The 20,845-nt window shown below is 45.2% G+C and overlaps 1 long non-coding RNA gene across 1 annotated transcript; it reads right to left on the bottom strand.

Annotated features, from left to right (window-relative positions):
* Positions 1 to 887: 887 nt before the first annotated feature.
* On the bottom strand, positions 888 to 14,616 carry LOC129636878 (uncharacterized). Its single transcript, XR_008707170.1, has 3 exons — positions 14,523 to 14,616; positions 13,875 to 13,946; positions 888 to 1,056 (listed from the first exon to the last, which is right to left on the bottom strand). It is a non-coding gene; the product is annotated as an uncharacterized LOC129636878 (long non-coding RNA).
* Positions 14,617 to 20,845: the final 6,229 nt, after the last annotated feature.

Below are 20,845 nucleotides of genomic sequence, written 5' to 3'. Positions count from 1 at the left end.
AGCATTGACTTAGCCCTTTTCATATCTGAGGCATAACTCATTTAATCAACATGATAATCCAAGCTGCTGCTGCTGCTGCTAAGTCACTTCAGTCATGTCCGACTCTGTGCGACCCCATAGACAGCAGCCCACCAGGCTCCCCCGTCCCTGGGATTCTCCAGGCAAGAACACTGGAGTGGGTTGCCATTTCCTTCTCCAATGCATGAAAATGAAAAGTGAAAGTGAAGTTGCTCAGTCATGTCCGACCCTCAGCGACCCCATGGACTGCAGCCTTCCAGGCTCCTCCATCCATGGGATTTTCCAGGCAAGAGTACTGGAGTGGGGTGCCATTGCCTCTCCTGATAATCCAAGAGACTTGGATAGGAATAATCCAATTATCTCTTGGATTATTATTTTTCCCATTTTACATTTGAAGAAACTGAGGATTAGAAAGACTAAATACCTTTGAATCCCTTGTCTAAGGAGGCAGAGTTTGAAGCAGCAAAATGTGGGTTTGAAGCCAGGCCACCTGAGCTCAGAGGACACGGTCTTAATTAAGAAGCCACACTGTCTTAATTCAGAGGAGAAGGAGTAGAGGGTGGGGAAATAAAATGCGGGCTTCCTCCTTGTCCTCTGTATTGCTGGGTGCGAGGGGAAAAGCTACTGTGACTTGCTTGGTTTTCATAAAATAAAAATGTCCTCCTTTGAGTTGACTTATTTAGCATATTTCCACCTGTATTAGCAGTATCCATTTATGACGCTCTTATTATATACACAAAACACTGCACCTGCCATAAGCGAATGTCAAAATGAATAAGACATTATTCCACTCCACAGAGAAATTTACATTGCACATAGCATGAACCAGAATGGCTAAAACAAGGAATAGATAGGCTTAAATACCAGAAAAGTCCAAAGAATAATTCTGACTTCAGGTACAGCCAAATCTACTGGCTCGAACATTGCTATTATCGCTGTTTTTGCTTTGTCTTTGATGATCACTCTTTCTTTCCTTTAGACTCCACTCTGAGGTAGACTGTTTCCATATGATGGCCTGACAGCTCCAGAATCAAACATCTGAGTAGGGGAACAGAATATGCTGGTTGGCCTGGGTCATGCATGCTCTTCTGGACTAGAGTGGCACAAGAGAGAACAGAGAGAGGTGTTTCCCTAAAGGAAAATCAGAACCTGTATCAGAAGGAGGAGAAGGAGTAGATGCTGGATTTGCAGGAACAATGTATGGCCATCATTGCACTCCAGTTAACAAGAGTGTCCATCGACAGATAAATGGATAAAGATGATGTAGTACACACACACACACTGGAATATTACTCAGCCATCAAAAGAGTAAAATAATGCTATTTGTAGCAATCTGGGTGGAACTAAAGATTATTCTGGGCTTCCCTGGTAGCTCGGGGAAAGAATCCTTCTGCCAATGCAGGAACGAGGGTTCAATCCCTGGTCCAGGAAGATCCTCTGGAGAAGGAAATGGCAACCCACTCCAGTGTTCTTTCCTGGAGAACCCCAAGACAGACAGAGGAGCCTGGCAGACTACAGTCCATTGGGTCATAAAGAGTTGGACATGACTTAGTGACTGAACAACAACAACGGCAAGATTATTTTACCAAAAAAAGTCCATCAGAAAAAGAACGACAAATACATATGATATCACTTATATGTGGGATCTAAAATAATATACAAATCAACATAGCTATGAAATACAAACAGACTCACAGATATAGAAAATGACTTGTGGTTGCCAAGGGGGAGAGGGGGTAGTGGAGGGAAGGAATGGGAGTTTGGGATTATACACAGGATGGATAAACAACAAGGTCATACCCTAGAGCACAGGGAATTGTATTCAATATCTTGCAATATCTTGTAATAACCTATAACAGAAAAGAATCTGGAAAAGAATATATATATATATATATATATATATAAACTGAATCATTTTGCTGTACACATGAAACTAACACATTGTAAATCAACTATACTCCAGTTTAAAAAATTTAATAAAAAACAAAAACAAACATGAAAAAGCAGGGTAAAAGAAATGTGTCAGATAAGAAGATGATGTGTCCTCTTCAAAGAGACAGTCCTAAAGTATTTGGGGCTAAGGCAGTTAGAAAGGGCCTCCTAAAGACCACATAGCTGAACTGTATCTTGAAAAGTACTGAATTAGATAAACAGAGAGGAAAGAGGGAGAGGCTTCTAGTTTGGGGGTGAGGTGTAATAAAGGTAAAGGACTAGAGGGATTTAGGAACAGAAAGTCAAAGTGTTAGTCACTAAGTCATGTCTGACTCTTTGCAACCCCATGGACTGTGTAGCCCACCAGGCTCCTCTGTCCATGGGATTCTCCAGGCAAGAATGTTGGACTGGGTTGCCATGTCCTTCTCCAGGGGATCTTCCCCACTCAGGGATTGAACCCAGGTCTCCTGCATTGAAGGCAAATTCTTTATCACCTGAGCCACCAGGAAAGCCCTTAGGAACAGAGAGTGGAGCAATGTTGGCTGTGATGAGCGAGAAGACTGGAACAGAGATGGTGGTTTTCTGGGCCTGAGCTTTTCCAAGAATGAGAGATATGCTGGATCACTTCCAGTTTTGAGGCTGTTTGTAGATAAAATGAAGAAATGCCAAACAGTGCTAAAAATTCTTTTCTAACTCTTTACATTTAACAGAGAAACAGTTTAACACTTTCCCCCCAACACAACCCAGGCAACTGTCCCATTCTCACGACAATTAGAGGATTTATAATGCGTGTTTTTTGCATATCACCTGGGCTATGTGGTCCAGCCAAGGCCATAAGGGAAAGATGTAGGATCAGCATCTTCTTTCATCTTGTCACAGAACCACAGTGATTGTATGTGGAGCTGAATTTGAAAAGGACAATGGAGTCTTAGCTGAAAGATATTCCTGCTCTATAGCAGCCCTGGTCTAGGCTCATCAAAGGACAGGCTGCAGGGGTGGAGGTGGCGGTGGGGGATGTGGGTTGGGGCTGAGTAAGGGGGGGCATGACTGGGTGAGCTCGTCAGCGCTCTGCACACGATGGGAGCTGGGGTTTCCATGCTGCTGAACTCCAAGGAGCACCCCCCACATCAGAGCCCATGTGAATGATACCCTTGAGTTGTAAAGACACGCTAAGTCATGTGATTTCTAAAGAACTGGAGGAAAACCTCCAGTCACAGTAGATATACTTAACCCCCCCAACACACACCAAGAAAAACATAGCTCACCAGCCACATCTTTGCTAAAATCACAAAACAATAACCCCCTTGGGGGTTTAGTTCTCCTTAGCACCAAGTGTCAGAAAGACAGTTTGGCCAGAATTCTTGGCCAGAGAAGAGTCTTCAAGGACATGAAATAATTACTCTAATGGCTAATTCTAGAGTAATTCATCCCCTTCAATGTAGAAAACACTCTGTCTGTTTAAAAGCATTTCCACAAAGATGGTGTGTACTTTGGAAGGAATTCCTAGAGCCCTTTGGTTTAAGCAAATCCAATAAGTGAGAAAATTATTTTATACAAAAAAGCTAGTTCAGGGGAATTATTCACTTTACAAAAAATAGTTCCCTGCAGCATTTTCCTCTACACTAAGCCCTTGTTAGCATGTGAATAACATGAGACCATTTTATAAAAATAGTGCTGGCCTCATCACTCGTAGGGGACACTCCTGTTGTGGGGATGATGGACATCAGGATTGGGAAATGTTTACAAACCAGGAACAAGACTTCAGCTGTTATAACAAGGACCTCTTTCCTCATCAGATCTATGCTCCAGCAACTCAAAGTGTTACCAGCCGAAACGTACCGAGGCCCCTGGGAAACAGCTGCGTGGCTGGGATGCCATCTTAGATTTCACAAGAGAGAGGGAAATCCCAGCTCTGAGAGACTGAGGGACTCACCCAAGGTCACCAGCAAGTCAGTGGGCAGGTCTGGGGCCCTCCCTACTTCTGGCAGCCCTGCCCTAGTGTGCTGTGTGTTTTTAAAGCTCAATGCTTCTCCCTCCAGAAACTCCATTCTCCTCTCCTTGAGTGCAGGCTCCACTCTAAGGAATAGACAATGGAAAGGGCCATTTAGTAACTTCACAGTGAAGAAACCGCACAAATACCTCATCAAAGTTAACGTCGCCAGTAACAAGACAATTGATGTCCTGTGTCCCGCACGATGACATATTTTCTCTGTAATAGTCTTCCCAAACCCTAGAATCTCAGTTTCATGATGAAAAAACACTAGTCAACCCCAAATTGAGGGATGCTTTACAAAAAAAAACCCCAAAACCTGACCACTGTCTTTAAAAGTGTCAAGGTCATGAAAATCAAGGAAACCAAGGAAAAACAGAAATTGTCATAGACGGGAAAGGACCAAGGGGACACAATGGCTAAATGAATGTGGGGTCCCAGATGGGCTCCTGGAACAGAAGAAAGTCATTAGTGGAAAACAGGGGCACTCGGAATGAGTCTGCTGTTTAGTTAATAATGTTTAGTGATGTTAGTGTCTTAGTTTTGTAAAGATACCATGCTTATGCAAGGAGCTGGTGTTGGGGGAAGCTGGTGAAATGTGTATGGGAACTCTCTGTATCGTCTTTGTAACTCTTCTGTAAATCTAAAATCATTTCCCCTGAAAATTTTTGTTTCTCAAGCCTGGGGTAATTTAAGTGCCCCTTCCTCTGTGTCTTTCCTCCTGGGGTGATGGGGCAGGACCAAGGCCGGGTGGCACATATGGCCAGTCTGGGCGGCTTTGGCTTCTTCTGGGGAAGGAGCTGTATCACATTCCCTAAATTCTGTTGGATGTCAGTCCGCCTGCCCCATCTTCTGAGATGAGCTCAGCTGCCCATCTGAGTGTGAACGTGCTCAGGACATGCCAGGGGGCTCAGCCAGACAGCTGTGCCCGCAGAGCTAGGGAGGGAAATGTACTCAGGGCTCAAGATGCTTTCCACAGTGATTTTCCTGACTTAGGAATCTCATGATTCAAGAGTATAAAAGTTCAATAACTGTCTACCAATCAAACCTAACAATATTATGCATACACAATCACCAAAAGGAGAGGAGGAGACCCCAAGGGTTTTGAGCATGTATAAGGGCAAAGATCAGCATGTCTTGTCCATTCTCATAGTTTTCTAAAATGGTCATCATCAATTTCCTCTCTCCAAGTACATACAGATAGCTTAACTCTTAGATGGAATCTCTTTCTCCTGTCTTTGAATCTTTTTTTTTTTTAATATTTGTTTATTTATTTGGCTGTATCAGGTCTTATGTGTCATGCAGGATCCTTGGTTGCAGCTCAGGGGTTTCTCAGTTGCAGACTCAGTTGCTGAGGCACATGTGCTCACTTGCCCCATGGCATGTGGGATCTTAGTTCCTCAACCAGGGATCAAACCTACGTCCCCTGCACTGCAAGGCAGATTCTTAACCGCTGAACCACTAGGGAAGTCCCTGGGTTGGGTTTTTTACTTGCTTCAACCAACAAAATGTGGCAGAAGTGATGCTATTCTAATTCTGGATCCAGCCTTTAAGAGACCTGCAACTTCTGCTTTCCCTCTCAGAGCCAGCTTCCAGAAAAGAAGTCCTGGAAACTCTGACACCCTGAGACCACTGTGCTATGAACGGCTCTGAATCTACCATACACCTGGCCCAGAGGGGAGGATGAATGGAGAATCAATTACGTTCTGGGTAGATGAGCTACACGGTAGAGCTTCCAGGCCAGTTCAGCCATATGAGTGACCTCAACTGAAGCCCACAGAAAGCAGAACAGGCCAGCTGATCCCACTCAACCCACAGAATTACGGGAAATAATCATCTCAGTAGAACCTCAGCTCCATGAAAACTGAGATTTTTGCTTGTGTTGCTAATACCTGCAATAAACCCAGAACTTAAAACTGTGTGTGGCATGAAGTGGTCATTCATTTAATCTTTGCTGAATCAGTTCAGTTCAGTTCAGTTCAGTTGCTCAGTCATGTCCAACTCTTTGCGACCCCATGAAGTGCAGCACGCCAGGCCTCCCTGTCCATCACCAACTCCCGGAGTCTACCCAAACTCATGTCCATTGAGTCGGTGATGCCATCTAGCCATCTCATCCTCTGTCGTCCCCTATCCTCCTGCCCTCAATCTTTCCCAGCATCAGGGTCTTTTCAAATGAGTCAGCTCCTCGCATCAGGTGGCCAAAGTATTAGAGTTTTAGCTTCAACATCAGTCCTTCCAATGAACTCCCAGGACTGATATTTAGGATGGACTGATTGGATCTCCTTGCTGTCCAAGGGACTCTCAAGACTCTTCTTCAACACCACAGTTCAAAAGTATCAATTCTTCGGAGCTCAGCTGTCCAACTCTCACATCCATATATGACTACTGGAAAAACCATAGCCTTGACTAGATGGACCTTTGTTGACAAAGTAATGTCTCTGCCTTTTAATATGCTCTCTAGGTTGGTCATAACTTTCCTTCCGAGGAGTAAGTGTCTTTGAATTTCATGGCTGCAATCACCATCTACAGTGATTTTAAAGACCCCAAAAATAAAGTCAGCCACTGTTTTCATTGTTTCCCCATCTATTTCCCATGAAGTGATGGGACCGGATGCCATGATCTTAGTTTTCTGAATGTTGAGCTTTAAGCCAACTTTTTCACTCTCTTCTTTCACTTACATCAAGAGGCTCTTTAGTGCCTCTTCAGTCTCTGCCATAAGGGTAGTGTCATCTCCATATCTGAGGTTATTGATATTTCTCCCGACAATCTGGATTCCAGCTTGTGCTTCTTCCAGCCCAGCGTTTCTCATGATGTCCTCTGCATATAAGTTAAATAAGCAAGGTGATAATATACAGCCTTGACGTATTCCTTTTCCTATCTGGGACCAGTCTGTTGTTCCATGTCCAGTTCTAACTGTGGCTTCCTGAACTGCATACAGGTTTCTCAAGAGGCAGGTCAGGTGGTCTGGTATTCCCATCTCTTTCAGAATTTTTCACAGTTTATTGTGATCCACACAATCAAAGGCTTTGGCATAGTCAATAAAGCAGAAATAGATGTTTTTCTGGAACTCTCTTGCTTTTTTGATGATCCAGCAGATGCTGGCAATTTGATCTCTGGTTTCTCTGACTTTTCTAAACCCAGCTTGAACACCTGGAAGTTCATGGTTCATGTACTGTTGAAGCCTGGCTTGGAGAATTTTGAGCATTACTTTACTAGTGTGTGAGATGAGTGCAATTGTGCGGTAGTTTGAGCATTCTTTGGCATTGCCTTTCTTAGGGATTGGAATGAAAACTGACCTTTTCCAGTCCTGTGACCACTCCTGAGTTTTCCAATTTTGCTGGCATATTGAGTGCAGCACTTTCACAGCATCATCTTTTAGGATTTGAAATAGCTCAACTGGAATTCCATTACCTTCATTAGCTTTGTTCGTAGTGATGCTTTCTAAGGCCCACTTGACTTCACATTCCAGGATGTCTGGCTGTAGATGAGTGATCACACCATCATGATTATCTGGGTCATGAAGATCTTTTTTGTACAGTTCTTCTGTGTATTCTTGCCACCTCTTCTTAATATCTTCTGCTTCTGTTAGGTCCATACCATTTCTGTCCTTTATTGAGCCCATCTTTGCCTGAAATGTTCCTTTGGTATCTCTAATTTTCTTGACGAGATCTCTAGTCTTTCCCATTCTATTGTTTTCCTCTATGTCTTTGCATTGATCACTGAGGAAGGCTTTCTTATGTCTCCTTGCTATTCTTTGGAACTCTGCGTTCAAATGGATGTATCTTTCCTTTTCTCCTTTGCCTTTTGCTTCTCTTCTTTTCACAGCCATTTGTAAGGCCTCCTCAGACAGCCATTTTGCTTTTTTGCATTTCTTTTTCTTGGGTATGGTCTTGATCCCTGTCTCCTGTACAATGTCACGAACCTCTGTCCATAGTTCTTCAGGCACTCTGTCTATCAGATCTAGCCCCTTAAATCTATTTATAAGTTTATTTATCTAGCCCCTTAAATCTATATATTCCACTGTATAATCATAAGGGATTTCATTTAGGTCATACCTGAATGGTCTAGTGGTTTCCCCACTTTCTTGAATTTAAGTCTGAATTTGGCAATAAGGAGTTCGTGATCTGAGCCACAGTCAGGTCCCAGTCTTGTTTTTGCTGACTGTATAGAGCTTCTCCATCTTTGGCTACAAAGAATATAATCAATCTGATTTCAGTATTGACCATCTGGTGATGTCCATGTGTAGAGGCTTCTCTTATATTGTTGAAAGAGGGTGTTCGCTATGACCAGTGTGTTCTCTTGGCAAAACTCTATTAGCCTTTGCCCTGTTTCATTCTCTCCTCCAAGGCCAAATTTGCCTGTTACTCCAGGTGTTTCTTGACTTCCTACTTTTGCATTCCAGTCCCCTATAATGAAAAGGACATTTTTGGGGGGTGTTAGTTCTAAAAGGTCTTGTAGGTCTTCATAGAACCGTTCAGCTTCTTCAGCGTTACTGGTTGGGGCATTGACTTGGATTACCGTGATATTGAATGATTTTGCCTTGGAAACGAACAGAGATCATTCTGTCGTTTTTGAGATCGCATCCAAGTACTGCATTTTGGACTCTTTTGACTATGATGGCTACTCCATTTCTTCTAAGGGATTCTTGCCTAGAGTAGTAGATATAATGGTCATCTGAGTTAAATTCACCCATTTCAGTCCATCTTGGTTTGCTGATTCCTAGAATGTCGATATTCACTCTTGCCATCTCCTGTTTGGCCACTTCCAATTTGCCTTGATTCATGGACCTAACATTCCAGGTTCCTACGCAATATTGCTCTTTACAGCATCAGACCTTGCTTCTATCACCAGTCAATACATTCTCTAAAACCCAAAACCTCCATCTGAATGGTTTCAGCCTGATGTGGCCTCTACTGGCAACGGATGTCATTGCAGTACAGCTCTATTAGACAAGAGTGAATTGTTAAGAGTTGATAGGGAATCTCAAGCTTACAGACCAGAAATGAATGAACTTTTTCTCTAAAGGGCTGGATAGTAAATATTTTAAGCTGCCTGGGCCACATCATTTCTAATCCAACTACTCAACTCTGTCATTTTAGCATGAAATCACCTATAGGTACTATGTAAGACAACGGGTGAGGCTTATGTTCCATGAGAACTATATTTACAGACTCTGAAATTTGAATTTCCTTTAATTGTGCATGCCACAAAATATTATTCTTTTTTGCTTTTCCCCCTAATTATTTAAAGATGTAAAAACCACTGTTGCCTTGCAGATCATATAAAATAAATGTAGTGGACCAGATTTGGCCTCTAGATTGAAGTTTGCTGCCCACTGCTGTTAACAATCTCCTAGTGACTCAAAGTATGAGAGAAGAATTCAATTTCCAGGGTGAATAGCTGGAAGACGATTCGTTTTTAAAGCAGTATTATTCATAATGACTTCATGAATATTCATAGCCATTTCTGCCTTCTAGGCACTTTTATAGCCAGTATGCCTGGAAGAGAAAGCAGCAGGCAGTAGCCAAGGGAGAAGAACCAATCCTCAGGCTGGGAATGCCAAATCCACTAACCACTTCCTTCTTCCTCCCTCTGAGAAAGAGCTGGCCCCAAGCAGTGGGGAGCAATGGGAGGTCCTCGCAGACAGGGTGACACAGGAATCAGAATGACAAGGAGTTAGGGAAGGAAAAGCTGTGAGTTTGTTCCTTGCATGGGCCAATTAGCTCCTGGCTGGCATCTGAACCCCTGGCCCCAGACAGCTAACCTTGTGTAGGCAGAAAAGTAGGCCTTCAGAGGAGGATCATTTCTAACCTAATGCCTTTGTGATTGGAGGATGGATAAGCCATTGTAGTAATCAAAATATCAGACAGTTGTTAATTTCTCTGGGTGTGATCCTGGCCCATTTTGGCCTCTGGAGGTATATTGTGGGAGGTATGTGCATGCTAAGTCACTGCAGTTGTGTCTGACTCTTTGCGACCCTATGGACTATAGCCCACCAGGTTCCTCTGTGCCTAGGGTTCTCTAGGCAAGAATACTGGAGTGAGTTGCCATCCAGGGGATCTTCCTGAACCAAGGATTGAACTCGCATCTCGTGGGGCTCCTGCTTTGCAGGCAGATTCTTTACTGCGGAGCCACAGGGAATAGTGGGAGGAGCAGGGACAAAAGATGATAAGATATTTTGAATGAGAAAGACTATTTAAAAAAACACAAAATATTTAGGATGAAAAGGTCCAAACACATACAGAAGTAGAGAACAAAATAGAAAGAACCCTTATGTACCCAGTTATCCAGCTTCAAGGGCTGTCAACTTACAGCCAAAGTTGTTTCATCCATATCCAATTCTAGATGACTTAAGAGTAAATTCCAGATATCACAGTATTTCATAAGGCAAAAGCTATTTTAACTGCATGCTGCTGCTGCTGCTGCTAAGTCGCTTCAGTTGTGTCCGACTCTGTGCGACCCCATAGACGGCAGCCCACCAGGCTCCCCAGTCCCTGGGATTTTCCAGGCAAGAACACTGGAGTGGGTTGCCATTTCCTTCTCCAACGCATGAAAGTGAAAAGGGAAAGTGAAGTCGCTCAGTCATGTCCAACTCTTAGCGACCCCATAGACTGCAGCCCACCAAGCTCCTCCATCCATGGGATTTTCCAGGCAAGAGTACTTGAGTGGGGTGCCATTGTTGAGTAGTTTTGGAATTCTAAATAATTAATTCCTATGCAAACTGCATGCTATGCTATGCTAAATCATTTCAGTTATGTCCGACTCTGTGTGACCCCATAGACAGCAGCCCACCAGGCTCCCCGGTCCCTGGGATTCTCCAGGCAAGAACACTGGAGTGGGTTGCCATTTCCTTCTCCAATGCATGAAAGTGAAAAGAGAAAGTGAAATCTCTCAGTCATGTCAGACTCTTAGCGACCCCATGGACTGCAGCCTACCAGGCTCCTCCGTCCATGGGATTTTCCAAGCAAGAGTACTGGAGTGGGGAGCCATTGCATAGGAATTAATTATTTAGAATTCCAAAACTACTCAAAACTCTCTTGGAAACATGAAAAAATAAAGCAAAAGAAGAGCAATAGTGAGGACCTATATAACATCTACATATTTTACATGTGGTTGAAATGTCTCTTAAGTCTCTCTCTTTTAATTGAAGTGGGAATTCACATAACATACAATTAACCATTTTAAAGTGTATAATTCTACAGCATTTAGTGCATTCCCCATGTTGTACAACTGCCACTTCCCTCTAGTTTTAAAACTTGGTCATCACCTCAGAATACCCTGTACTCTTTAAACAATTACTCCCCGTTCTCCCCGAATGCATGGATGTGATGTGTTTTGATTCGATATAGTTATTATTACTTTTTTACTTAATCTCCTTTCCATACCTTTGGCTAGTTCTGGTTGGTCTTACGTCCGTTTGACACAATTATAGAAATCTTTGGTAGTTCTGCTTTCTGATATAACAAATGTACCACTCTCATTTTGCACTTTAAAAATATTGTTAGTGTTAATGTTGATATTTTTATTTTGAAACTAGTTCATATATAAGTAATTATGAGCAATCAACTAAGTAATTATGTTCATGCTCTTAGGAAGGCAGATTTTCACCATGAGAACAATCGCTTCAGGGCTGCTTTCTTCCCATGAGGTCTGATTAAAACCCACCTGCTAATGCAGAGACATAAGAGAGGTGGGTTCCATCCCTGGGTTGGGAAGATCCCCTGGAGGAGGGCATGGCAACCCACTCCAGTATTCTTGCCTGGAGAATCCCCATGGGCAGAGGAGCTCAGTGGGCTACGGTCCATAGGATCGCAAAGAGTCGGACACTACTGAAGTGACTTAGCATTCACACACATGCCACACTTGGTCAGAGATGTGTGAAGCACATGGGAGATAGGTCGACTACTGCTCGGAGAGGACCTCAGAAAAACTCGAGAGTCCTGACTTCATGCAGTGTTCATACTCCAAGATCAGTGGGTCTCTTACTTAGGCTTCTAGACTGAGGCTTCTGGAATCCTAGAGGCAGTAGACACATCCTCTCAAGAGCCATTCAGTCACTATCTTGAATAATTCAGACTGGTTAGAAGGAGGGTGTTTAATCTGATGGTGGGCTATCTGAGGAATTACAGAATCTGAAGGGAGAGGAAAACCAGTGATTTCTGCCTTTCCTGGATACAGGTAAACCAGACCTGGGGGCTTACCCAAGTGCGTACTGCGGAGCCAGGCCAAGGACCCACATCTCTTGCCTTTTGTTCCAGGCCTTCCCATCATCACTCACAGATTCATTAAGAGGTCTGATGGGAAGGTGGGCATTGGCTGGTGCTTAGCAACATGCTCAGCACGCCTTGAGGACAAGGGAAATGCAACAATGCCTTGGGTAGGAGATGAGTAACAAATCGGTGCATCTTCCAGACCATAAAAAAACATAAATAGAGAGGCAAGTCCACTCTGAAAGAATCTCCCACATCCTCTCACTCCGCCTCAGCCTCGCGATCCTGTTCCTACATGGTCGCCTCCGTGGCTGAGTTAAGTGGCATGTGCATTCACCACTTGGAGACAAAACAGCATGGCAATGAAAGCTAAGGCTCCGAAATTATACACACAAGGTTCAAATTCCAGGGCTGCTGCATGTTATCTGGGTGATCCTGGACAAGTGCCCAGCTTCTTAATGTCCCAGGTGCCTCATCTGTAAAATAGGGCATCGTAACAGTCAGCGTGTGACTGGGACTACCACACAGAAGGGCACATGCAAAGAACTGAGTGCAAGGCTTGGATAGTATATGGGCTCCATAAAGGATGGCTTTTGTTATCCATGAACTTCTGCTGAGGACCAGAAAGATGTTATCTACTGAGCAAGTCATGCTGTGGGACAAAGAGATGAATAACATACAGTCTTACTCTGTAGGAACTCACAGTCTGGTAGGGGAGGGATGGGTGATAAAGAAGCAACTCTACCTAGTTTGACAGAAGTCTCCTCCACCATACAGGAAAATAGGATTCCAACACAGCCATGCTATGCATTACTCTGCAAGCATCCTTAAGGATTAAAGAGACCAAAGTAACAGACAGTGACATTGACAACATGAGATCTGCAGAGTGCAGACTGACAGAGCCCTTTGAAGCCTCGATCTCTTGAAGGCCACTTGGGGTCAGGCAAGCTTCCCATGTCACATCCATGCGACTATATTGGCCACTTAGGACACTTCTGTTTGGGACCATTCTTGTTTTTTTTTTTTTTTTTTTTTTTTAATGCAGTGGGATAGTGGGGAGAACCCGTCAATCTTTCATAAGGTTAACCCAAACCATCTTTTCCTCACTGAAAGAAAAGATACTCCACGTCATCCCCAAAGTAAGAGATCTACCCTCTTCATAAAACTCATTCCTCTTTTTTCTACTTTCAGTTTCAAGATTCTTCTCTTCATGATGAGACTACCCTTTGCCTGTTGTGCCTTTATAGCACATTTAATTTCAGACTTGGGGAGACAGTGACTGGACCTGAGGGTGGTTTTGTGGCCTCCGGGAGATGCTCTCAGGTTCTCAAAGGGGAGACCACAGCCAGGTGTGCCCGGGTGGCCCCCCGTCCTCACAATGTCACAGGTGCCCCTTCAGCACACACAGCCTGGTCTGCCTGCTTTCCGCTTTCTCTGGAGGCAAGTTCTGGCAGGGACGTTTCCCATGGGTCACCCCTGTAGGGAAGGCCCAGTTATCTTGATCACGTCTGTGTCTTAGTCACTCAGTTGTGTCCGACTCTTTGCGATCCCATAGTCTGTAGCCTGCTAGGCTCCTCTGTCCGTGGCAAGAACACTGGAGAGGGTGGCCATTTCCTTCTCCAGGGGATCTCTCCAGCCCAGGGACTGAACCCAGATCTCCAGCATTGCAGGCAGACTCTTTAGCATCTGAACCTTCATAAATCCTTGATAACTTCCCCACTTACCTGCCTTGCTAAGGGTTATCATTACAGGAACCGCATTTTTGAAACCCATGATCAAAACTTGAGAGCTGACACCTGGGAAAAGGGAATAATGTGAAAACATAGTCATACCTGGGGAAACAGGGACATGTCAGAGCGAACGCAGGAATAAGACAGAGAGCTTTGGGAAAATAGGGAAAGGAGCAATTCTTTCTGAGAAAAGCCAACAATAGTAAAACAAAAATATGTAATCCCCAGACAGACTCTAAGGCTCACTTCAAGATAAGTGGGGCAGTCAGGGTTGAAGTTGGGTCCTCAGACTGCCCTGAAGCTCCTGAGGAGCTGCCAAATGTGAGCACTGGTTTTCTAGTAAATTAGCGAGATTTTGCTCTCCTAACCATATTCACAGGCACAATGATCATGTACTGAGGATTTAGAATGTGTCACATGTGCTAAGAGTTTTATCTTTCCCATATCATTGAGGTGTACATGCTAAGGTGTCAAAATGTTTCATCTATCATCAGTCTACCCACCCATCCATCCACACCAGTCTATCCATCCACCCACCAATCGGTCTATCCATCCACTCACTCATCCATCCATCCATCCACCCACCCATCTATCCACTCAGCCATTATCCACCCATCCAGGAAATATTTACTAAGCAAGTACTAAGTCTCCGAGAAGCCACTGATCAGATGCCCACATTCCTGCTCCTCCTGCCCTGGTGGACGCCCTCACATAAAGAAATAGCCCAGCACAATGTGACAAACACAACATGAGCAGATTTTTCCAAGAAACTTCCGGAGGGCCTTCAGTTCCGGTTCCGGTTCCAGCCCCAGCTCCCACCTTGTGAGTTAGAAATTAAAATGCATTCGTTAATCCCATCTTAAAGTCCCAAACAGCCCTCTGCTTCAAGTGGTAATAAATATTTCATGCCCAATTGTGCTGAGTTCCTCGCTGTGTTTATTAAATGGTGTTTCTCATAATTCCAGTTATTCATTTTAATAGGTCAGGCCTTGGCTGTGATTTAAACAGACCGCTGAGGAAACAGCCGTGGTTAAACATTGTAACAATATGGATTATTAATTTAATTGGCCGGCTATTACTTGTTTGGACTCAGAGCTAACACATTTAGTTCAGTCTCTGGTGGCCCGTAAACCGCAAAGGTCGTGACTTTAACATTCAGAAGAATGGGAAAGAGGAAGGAGGTTGAGATTAGGAGGAAAACTTACAGAACAGCGTGGGGAGGACAGTGTGGGGAAGCGGCGGGCTTGCTAAAGGCAGAGCAGGGCAGCGGGGATTCATCTGTCAGCTTCTCATTAGAGCTTCTTCAGCAACCACTGTCTGGGCTGGTGACGGTCGGGAGCAACTTGCTCAGACTCTGAAAGAACCAGATGCTTAGCAATGGTGGAGGGAGCACCGCAAACCAAACAGGGCTTCACGTCTCTTGTGGATGCTTGAGCCACTGGGAAGGCTTGTGTGCCATGAAAAAAGCATTTGAGAAGGCGGGGGGTTGGGGGCTGGGTAACCAGGATGGTCCATTCCTCAACTTCCCCCAGCTTCCCAAATATCAGAGCTACGAGCTACTAACCTCCTCCTATGGGATAAATCCTGTGAGCTTTCCTGATACCACCCGTGTCTGCAGGGGCCCTGAGATTTAGATGAGATCCCCTTGGACCCGTACTCCAGGACCGACGGAGGGCCAAAGTCTTCCCTGAGGGTCTGCACATTTCCCAGGCGAGCCTTACCTCTGTGGCCCAGGTTCTCACTCCAGTTGAGTCTGTTTCATTGGTCAATGGATTTGCAATCATCCTGGATTCACCCAAACAGAAGATGCTGCCCCTTGCCTGATTTCCATCACAAACCACTCAAGGCCTGTATGAGAGTCGGGGAGACTGGGATGAAGACTGTTGGCAGCAGCCAGGGTCCACATTTCCACAGGTCAAACAGGACAAGCACTTTCTTGTTCATGAAAGGTCTCCCATGCTTCCCGTGATGAGATGGTTCTGTGGGCTGCCCTATGTTTGGAATTTTCTGATTCTGTGCTGTCTGACTTTTGTCTCTAACTCTCATCTCCTCCCGCTAGAAGACCGGTTATTAATTGGGTGCCCATGAACTTCCAAGGCTTTCTGTGGGTCTGTGAACTGGGATGGGAGGAAATGGCATCTCTTTGATAGCCTCCAACTGAATTTTAGTATTTCCTTCTCTTGTGCATGCAGGAGACAAGCCTATAGATATTATAGTACCTGTCACTGAGAAGTCCAGATATTTGTCACTGAGAAGTCCAGATATTTGTATATTGTATTACAGTTATTGAAATATCATTTATGTTCTCCTTTGACATGAAGCCCGTTATTTGCTCCTAGACTACAGAACATCATGGTGTTTCTCTGTGTAGATACTTATATGACAAAACTTGTAAGGCTTAAGTAACACTGGGCTTGGTAGTTCAGCCACCAAATGGTGAAGTTGTGTGTTTCCACAACTGGAGTTTAACTCCGTAAACTATAGAGGCTTCATGTGGTCCTTGTAAAGTCAGCTGTGAGACTTTCAAATACACTTGCAACCCTTTATCTTTGTGAATCAGGATTTTTGACCCTTGGAACTATCAAACTGAAAAACAAAATCAAGTGTCCAACAGGACATGTGCATTCTCCTTATCAAACAAACATGTCACACTGGCCAGGATCAAACCAGGAAACAACAGTCTTCATGTGCCTATGTCTTTACAAAATAAAATTCAAGATGAAGTTGCCTGTTTTCAGTGCATTGCCTTGTTATTTAAATGTATTTACAAAGTACATGCATTTATAAGTACTTAAATGTATTTATAAAAGTATTTGTAAAGTATAAAATCGACATGAACTTGAGCAAACTCCAGGAGACGGTGAAGGACAGGGGAGCCTGGCGTGCTGCAGTCCACGGGATCGCGAAGAGTTGGACATGACTCAGTGACTGAATAACAACAACAACATAAAGTAGCCCAAGAATTACTCTACCACAATTTAAAAAAAATTTGATAACATTTTAATATATTTGGATTCCTTTCATCCAATATATTTCATTTTATGCGTTGTAAATATTAATCTGAGAAGAGGTTTCTAGCTTTCCCTAAGTGGCCAATGGTACAGAAATTGCAAAAGTTTCTCTCACTGTCATGAAGAGCAATTCGGCTTCACTCAGCCCACCTTGACATCACCAAAGTCTGAACCTTTCTCTGGGTGGGAGCTGGTCTGTGGTTGTGTTGGCAACCTCCTCCTCATGCCCGCCCACCTTCACATGCCCATCTGCTCCCCGAATCCTCACCAGTCTCAGTCCCCACGTGCTGCTGAAGAAAGCAGAGAAATTGGGAAACTTGGCTTCTCATATTCAGAAGTATCAGGCACCAATCGTGTAGTAAAAGCAAGAAATCATCACGTTCACCAGAATGTGACCAAGATCTAGAAGAGCAGACCTCAGATTTGAAAGCAGTGGTTTGTGGACAAGTAGAATTGTGTCAGCTTCCTAGTTCCCCTCCTGCCTCAAGAGTCGATGGCTTTTATAGTTCCTACATTCATCGTGGGGAGTAAACCTCTGAAGTATATTGTCCCAAGAAAAGCCTAGACATTCCAGCTCAGGCTGCAATGTCAGCACAGGAGGGAGGGTTTATTTCCCATCTATGAGGTGTGTGGCCAGTGCCTGCCACACAGATGTACCCAACACAATGTTTGTTGAATTAATGAACCAACAAATGAATGAAGGGAGGCTTTATATAAATTACTAAGGGAAGTCAGGGGTAAATCTCTAAGTAGCACTATTCCTAAGAATCCAGGGAGCCAGAACATTCCTCAATTTATGTGTGTGTGCACACGTGTGTACATGTGTTACAATAAACACAAATATCCTGGAGAGGAAACATCATCAGAGATGTGATGTTCATCATTTCTTTTAATCCCAACTGAAACTCTCCAAAGTTCCATGATGCGCTGGCATTTACACCATCTATCTGCCTGCCCAACAGGAGGCTGCTGGGTGCCCTTGCCACCCAGCAGGGGCAGGGGCCCCCTCCCTACTGTCCACACACCCAGCTCAGCTGAAGGGGAGGAAGGGGACATTTGGGTTCAGGACAGAGGCCACCCACCAATGTACTGACTCTCCCTGGGTGGAGGTGGGAGGTGGGGGGGAGAGAGAGACCTCCCGGCGCAGCAGAGATTGAAGCTGTGGGAAGGGCAGGCAAAATGAAAAAGGGGCGTCCGTGTGTTGGACTTTCTAGGTGGCTCAGTGGTAAAGAATCCGCCTGCCGATGCAGGAGACGGGGGTTTGATCCCTGGGTCAGGAAGATCCCCTGGAGGAGGAAATGGCTACCCACACAAGTATTCTTGCCTGGAGGATCCCAAGGACAGAGGAGCCTGGAGCGCATCACTCGCATCTTACACAGACAAGCAAGGCGCAGAGTGGCTTGTCCATGGGCATAGACTCCAAAGCACGTTGTATAAAGCTGTGTGAAACAGACTCCCCTGAAAAAGATGAAGGCCTGCTTTCTTCTCTCTGAGACCCCTACCCCCACCTGGATTAAGGCTCAATGAGACTGGCAGTCTGTGGGAATGCTAAGCTTGGTAGCTGTTTTTCTGGGACTAAAGGCGAGCACATTTGCCCTAAGAATCCTTCTAGAGTGAAGCTGGAGACACTGTTTATAGAGGACAAACCAGTCCCAAATTCATACAGATGGTTCTTCACAATTTTGTTCCAAATTTCTGCAACAGTGTGCACGGGTCTATGTTCACAGAGTCACAGTGGGGATGCCTACAGGCTGAGCCAAGTGTTGCCTAGATCCTCCGACACGCCAGGCGGAAAGAGGGACCCCAACATGCACAAGCGATGCCTCTGCCCTGCACAGGGAGCTCTCAGAACGCAGGACCCGGCAGTCCGGCCCCAGCTCTGTCTACAGGTCCTTGAATCGATGTGCAGCCATCTTGTGTGGCCTTGTCACCTGGTGTCTCCAGGAGAGAGACCCCCGTTTCCTGTGGCCAAGACTATCGGCCCGGCCATGCCAGTCCCCCAGTCGCAGGCTTCAGAAAGACTGGGTTTGGACATCTCCAGGTGTTTATTTGGTTTTTCCTATTTCTTGGTTTTTAATTGGTTTCAGATGTGAGTACCCAATAGAGGCCCTGAATAAATAAAACAGATCATAAAATATGGCCAAGCAAAATGGGCGTGAGTAATCCCAGAGTGCATGGAAATGCACTTCCAGAAAGGCTCATAAATAATGAGGTGGAAACAGTAGTCTATTTTCCCTTTAATGGAAAGCCAATTAGGAACCCTCTCTGGACTGGAGGGAAGGAGCCAGCTTCCTTTGTTCTGTAATGAGGAGATGGCGGTGGGTGGGTGAGGGGAAGCCGGTCAGCTAGCCAGAACAGGACAGAGAAAATCCTGTGGTCACTGGGTCTGTGGGCAGGGACAGTGGAGGAAGTTCAAGCCCTGGTCTTCTCATCCCACCTCAAGCTTCTCCAACTCACTTCCGGAGGCTGCAGGATCTCGAAGCCCAAGCAGACTTGAAGAACTGGCAGAACCGTTTGGAGGCCCACCGCATGAAGGCTCTCTGTGATCTCACAGAGTCCTGTTGTTTCTGATGCATTCTTGGCCCCTGCTCCTCCCCCAAGGAAGCCTGGAGGAAGCATCCTGCCTGGTGTGGTTGCTGAACATGCCAGCGTGGAGGGGCAGGAGGCAGGAGGGCATGCTGTCTCAGGATCCCAGCAGAGCCTCAAAGAATCATTTCCTTCCCATCTCTTCCTCATCACTTGTTCTCCCTTTCCTGCTGCTGTCTCCTCGCTCCGTACGCTTGTCTTCTCCCAGCTGCTATGCCCATCATGAAGATGCTGTGCAGAATGTTGTAGATAATACCATCCCATGCAGACAGAGGTGGTATGGTGTCCTCCACCCTACAAAGCAGGGGATTAAGAATCTGAGAGGAACTGTGACTTTCCCAAACCACTGAGTCGCTGAGCAGTAGCAGCAGGAAATCAGGTCTATTCATCCTCTGTGGTCTGCAGGTACTGCTGCTCACCCGGGGACTGTGAATGGGGGTCCCAGTGGGCCTCCTCCCAGAAGCATGAGAGATACTGTATAACACAGCGGTGAAGAGCACAGGCTTTGCGGTCAGGTAGACCTGGGTGAGGGGCTTCCCCAGTGGCTCAGTGGCAAAGGATGCACCTGCCATGCTGGAGATGCGGGTTCTATTCCTGGGTTGGGAAGATCCCCTCGAGGAGGGCATGGCAACCCACTCCAGTATTCTTTCCTGGAGAATCCCATGGACAGAGGAGCATGGGGGGCTACAGTCCTTAGGGTCGCAAAAAGTCAGACACAACTGAGCTACTGAGCAGACATGCATGCAGACCAGGGTGAGATATTTTTTGGCCATGCAGTGTGGTATATGGGATCTGAATTCCTTGACCAGGGATCAAACCCATGCCGCCTGCATTGGGAGTGTAGAGAGGTAACCAATGGGCCTCCAGGGAAGTCCCTGGGTGAGATTCTTGAGAATCCCTCCATCCCTTAATAGCTCTGTCATCTTGATCAAGTTTCTCAATTGCTTAAGCCTGATAACTGCATTTGTAAAATAAAACTAATGAACTTAATTTATACTGATGTGAAGACATAAGCAGCAGTGATCCTGCTAGTAGTTATTATTTAAAAAGACTTTGTGGCCAGCCTGTTGGGATAGCCAGTGAGGACTCCCCATGGAGCCCATTGTGAGCTTAGGAACATCACTATTTAGCACCCACTCTCAGTGAGAATAGGGTTTCCCTGGTGGCTCAGACAGTAAAGAATCTGCCTGCAATGCAGGAGACCCAGGTTCGATCTCTGGGTTGGGAAGATTCCCTGGAGAAGGGAATGGCAACCCACTCCAGTATTTTTGCCTGGAGAATTCCAAGGACAGAGGAGCCTGGCGGGCTACAGTCCATGGGGTCGCAAAGAGTCAGACATGACTGAGCGACTAACACTTCCACTTCTAC

Source organism: Bubalus kerabau, chromosome 22 (assembly GCF_029407905.1).
Source record: "Bubalus kerabau isolate K-KA32 ecotype Philippines breed swamp buffalo chromosome 22, PCC_UOA_SB_1v2, whole genome shotgun sequence".
Classification (NCBI taxonomy): Eukaryota; Metazoa; Chordata; class Mammalia; order Artiodactyla; family Bovidae; genus Bubalus; species Bubalus kerabau.
The sequence above is the reverse complement of the archived record's forward strand: the minus strand, read 5'-3'. Positions and strand labels throughout refer to the sequence as shown.